A 5,197-nucleotide genomic window follows, 5' to 3' on the forward strand; every position below is an offset into this window, starting at 1 on the left:
CAAGATCCTTAACTTAATCACATCTGTAAAGTCCCCTTTGCCACATAAAATAACTTATTCACAGGTTCCAGGGATTAGGACATGGACGTCTTGGAAGGTGGGGGGGCAATCATTTTGTCTATTGCATTTCCACTGGGCAGCACAGATACACAGAACATTCGTTTTACATTAAAAGGTAGCCAGCTGTGTGCCTTAATCACTATACAAATGGAGTCAGGAATATTAAATAAATATTCTATATTTTAATATGCTAATGCCAAACATTAGGTTAAAACACCTAAATTGGTTTTTAAGTGGAGTACTTCTGATTTCAGCATAGATTCAGTGTCATATAAATAGGTTGTGGTTGTAAACATTGGCAAAATTCCAGATTCCTGGATTCTCTTTTTAATTTGAGAGATCTTCAGGGCCCTCAGTTAATTCCCCCTATTAATTGGCACACGAGGAGTAATGAATATAAAGAATTGATGAATGTAAAGGACAAAGTCTGGGTAGATGAGTTATAATCCAGTTATAGCATAATATGTCTGAAAGACTTAGAGTACCTTTTGGGACCGATTTGCCTTGTAAATTATTCATAAATGTCTTCAATGAATATTGGGGGGGCTGCTATATGCAAGGCATTCTGGGAGGACTAGAATCTCACAATCTAGCAGGGTAACAAGACATGAACACAGATGGCAGGCATCCCAAATAGGAAATGATAAATATTACCTGTGTGGTGATGATAATAAGGATTTGAGAGGAAGGAAAACTGCAGTCTGGTAAGGTCCTCTTAGCTGAAAACGATCCGGGAAAATTCCTGGAAGAAGTAGAATATAATCTGGGTCTTTAAAACTAGAAATGAATCTGGATACCATAAGCATCGATTTGAACAATTCCGTAACTCCTATTTTGTTTAAGAGGCACATTGTTAAATGCCAGGGTTGATAGCATTGAGTTTCCCTTTTTCATTTATTTTTTTCACTTCTTAAACATTAACCTTGGAGGTTAGATCAATGGAAGGAGTGAAGGACACAGACAATGAGGGCAAGGGAAAAAGAGGAGAAATGGAAATTATTGCAGTGTTTCCCCCCACATGCTTTCTGTCTGCAATTCAAAATAACGTGTGCTTAGACTTCAGGAACACAACCATACACTAGCTTGTCAAAATAACAGAAACTGGCTGATTTTCAGGACATTGAAGGCATAAAGTCTAGTTTATTATACATTTCAAAACATTTAAGATTCTGCTATGGTCTAAATATACCACTCTTGCAGCAAATTTCCATCTTCATAAATTATGCATAGATCACATTATCACCGTATCTATGCATTCATCCACCTCTCTATTAAATAGCAACTTTATCCTGAGGGCTCTACCAGGATCCCAATCTGAGGAACCTGCGGGGAACAGCCTGAAAATCCAAGGCCCTATTTTTTCATGGTTATCAATTAAGCATCCACAATGCCAGGCATTTTCGGAACCTGCACAGACATATGGCCTCTCGTTTTGGCTTGTACTGGAGACCCGGCAGCAGTTTGTCCCAGCTGGGGGAAGGGCTTGAGGACAGTGCCCGCGCCGAGCTGTGGTGGCTGGGCCTGGCCCAGGTAGCCAGAGCGGCTTCACACACTCCAGAGTAGAGTGATAACTACTCTCTCTTTACAAGGCTATTGAATGTCTCATAAAATATTTATTGGATGAAATACAGAATGTCCCACCACTGTGATCAAATATTTTCAACAGAAATATATATGTATAATAAAATAAGGCTGGAGACAAGATGCTCACTTCCATGGGAATTCAATCTGATCAAGGCAGAGCTCGAGCAGATGGCACCCTTTCTGCTCTCCTTATTAAAGAACTGAGATAGACATTGCGGGTGCGCAGTGATCTCCAACGGCTTCATCAATGGCTCAGGGTTAGTCTGAATCTCCCTAAGAGTGGTTTTCTTTTCCAGAATCAAAATTAGTGGCAGGAGGAGAGTCGGAGCCAGGACTCCTTCCTAAGCACCTTCCATGATCTGTGGTGCTTCTCAGAAATGTGAGCCAGTTTAGCATGTACGCCCCATCTCGTGGGTAGAGTGGCAGGGCATTCTGAAAACCTGTTTCTTTTTAGAACTTCAACCTACCTCCCTGAAAAGCCTGCCTTGGGTTATGCCACATCCCTCTTTACTACCTCCATTTTATAACTCATGTTAAATGATGTACTTTCTTGTAGATAAATATTAAAAATTATTGGGGGAGGATGTCCACTTCTGGGAGTACAGAGTAGATGTATTTATCTCTATTCCTCCCTAGAAGTGCAACTAAAAATCCTGGACATTATACATAAAACAAACATAAGAAGACACTGAGAGGAGACAGAAAGCAAAACAGCTGAGGCCTTCGAGAGCCATGGAGCAAAACAGTGCTGAGTTCCCTGGGTCTTCTTTTTTTATTTTTATTTTTTTAATTCTCACCTGAGGATTTGGTTTTGTTGGGGGGGGGGGTGGAGTTTTGTGTTTGTTTTTTATTGATTTTTAGAGAGAGAGAGAGAGAGAGAGAAACATCAATGTGACAGAGGAACATTGATCAGTTGTCTCCCGTATGCACCCGACCAGAGATGGAACCCGCAACCTCGGTATGTGCCCTGACCGGGAATCAAACTGGCAACCTTCTTGGTGCACAGGATGATACTCCAACCAGCTGAGCCCCTGGCCAGGGCTCCTGTGTTTTCTTTTTCCTCATGTGTCAGATAACAAAGGCCTGCTCTTTCTAGCCAAAGGAACAGCAAGGAACAACCGAGTAAGACAGAAAACTTTGAGATGATAACCATTCTACTTCAGCCTGATTCCAATGAAAAAGCTGTAGCCCTGTGCCAACCACTTCCACCCCCTCGAGGCTGTAAGAGGAGCCCAGCGCCTTCCCCCCGATGTGTTCAGGAGGCTCAGGAAGGATCTGGACTTCCATTCCCACTAAGCAGTAGCTATTGCTTCCCTCCCCTCCCCATGACGGTAGAGGACACTGTGGCAGGAGCCGGGACTTCCTTCCACTCCTGCTCTCTAAAATTTATATAGAGAATGAAACAAAGGTGAATATCTAAAATCACTTTGAAAAAGAACATTAAAGTGAGAGGCAACATTCTATGCAATTTCGAGACTTAGTATCAACCTACCGTATCCAAGACTTGGTGGTATTGGCAGAGGCGTAGACACATACAGATCAATGAATGTGAATCTACAATTACCTCAAAATGAAAGGTTTAGCTTTTAACACATTCATTGTGCTATAACCAACTTATTCATATAGGATTCATTTATTATTTTCTTTTTATGAACTTGTGTTTATATAGAAAATATTACTGAGGAATTAAGGAGTTTCTTCCCTGTACATACAAAATCTTCACAAAATAGAGAATTCATTATTTTAGCATGTAATTAGAACTGAATTGAGTCATAGTTACATTACACTCAACCTTATATTTTTAATTTTGAGTATGATTTGTGAAGTCAAAATCGAGATGCAAAGCCAAAATTCAGGCAACTAGCTAGACAGTTTTAACCAGACTAGATTATCTAGATAAGTTTGCAATATGACCAAATAAGAACAATTCGTAAGTTCAGAAATAAAGGTTCTATTTATAGTTGTACTCTGAAGATTAATCATTTGGTAGTTTGACACCCTGAGTCTGACTTACCTGTGTTAACAAGGAAGATTGAGACGGTCAGGGCTACATTATAAAATATACATATATTATACATGGCATACTTTTTTAAAAAAGAAAAAAGATATACTCTCAAAATTCACAGCCATTCTTAACTCACAGGGACAAATTTTAATTCAGGACAGCTTACTAAATGCAAATTAGTTTTCATTAATATAGTTGGTAATTGTTTTCTGATACAGGGGCCTACATTCAGTTTTTATCAGTAAGCACACCATCCAACTGTGGTTAACTCAGTTTTCACACTTAATGAATATTTCATTGATTTGTAAACAGTTAATTTATTTAAAAGTCTTGTGGACACAACATTTCTGCAATGTGTAAATTTTGATCCTCATATATAAAAAAAATCATAGAATACTAATATCAAAAATTTATGTAGCACTTTAGGATTTAAAAATACATTTACTCCAGTCAACATTTACATTCCAACAACCCCTTAACTGGATTCATTTTCCAGGGAGTATAGGTTACTTTCCCAAGGTCACACAGCAAAGAAACCCAACAGAGACTCCAACCCACATGTCCAGCAGTTTTCCCAGTCACCACGCTGACGGCCTACAGTGGATACTTCAAATCCACAAAGTAATGCGATTGACTGCACAGCGCTTTCATTAAGGATTGATACTCCTAGGGCAATACCTTGACAAAAGATGAATAATTATATTCTTCCACTAAATTTAAATATTTATTGAGTAGCATTTACAGTCATACAGATCACTTATACTTTAAAAGCAGTGTTTCACTGTTTCTTCTCATGAGTACAATCTCATGAGACACAGACTTAGCTACAAATCTCGGGACATTTGAGACACGGACTTAGCTGAAACAGACAGTATATTGTCACATTGACTTGCACTGGAAAAGGGGAATTGTCTCTGAACCCAAAGAGTAACAAAGCAGAGGAAACTGAAGAGAAACGCATGTCTGAAAATGACTTGGTAATTGCTCCAAAATATGAACCACTGCTTTGTAATTTAAATCTCCCTGAGGCCTGGTATTCCTTAATCAGTCACCCTCGGAAATCAGTCCGAGTCAATGAAAGCTTTTGGCTGCTTAAGTTTCTCCCTGGTAAGAACAGTGTTTGTCATAAGGAAATGATTACGTTAGTTTTGTGCATGTTTCTCTCCATTCCCCAGTTGTCCTCCTTGCGCACTGGAGCATGTCTGTGTCCTCGTTATTTGCATTCTTAACATGTCCATTGCCTCTCTAGTACCTCTTCTCTGAGGTGTCCCAGCAATGCATAATTGCCCAGGCCTGGCCTATAGATCAAACTCCAATCTAATTTGCAAAACCAAGTAAATACAAAACAGGTTGCACATAATTCACACCTCATCTTGTGATGATTAAATTATCTGATTCTAGCTTTTGCATTTTCCTATTTTCCATTTAATATTCTCCCCACTCACCTCTTCACAACAAATACTTGCCAGGTCACTTTGGTTTTTCAAGCGCTACTTCAACTTCTCTTTAAAACAGTCACAAAAATATTTTACTACTTAGAAGTCTAGG

The sequence above is a fragment of the Miniopterus schreibersii genome (genome assembly GCF_964146895.1).
Source record: "Miniopterus schreibersii genome assembly, chromosome: 5".
Taxonomy (NCBI): Eukaryota; Metazoa; Chordata; class Mammalia; order Chiroptera; family Miniopteridae; genus Miniopterus; species Miniopterus schreibersii.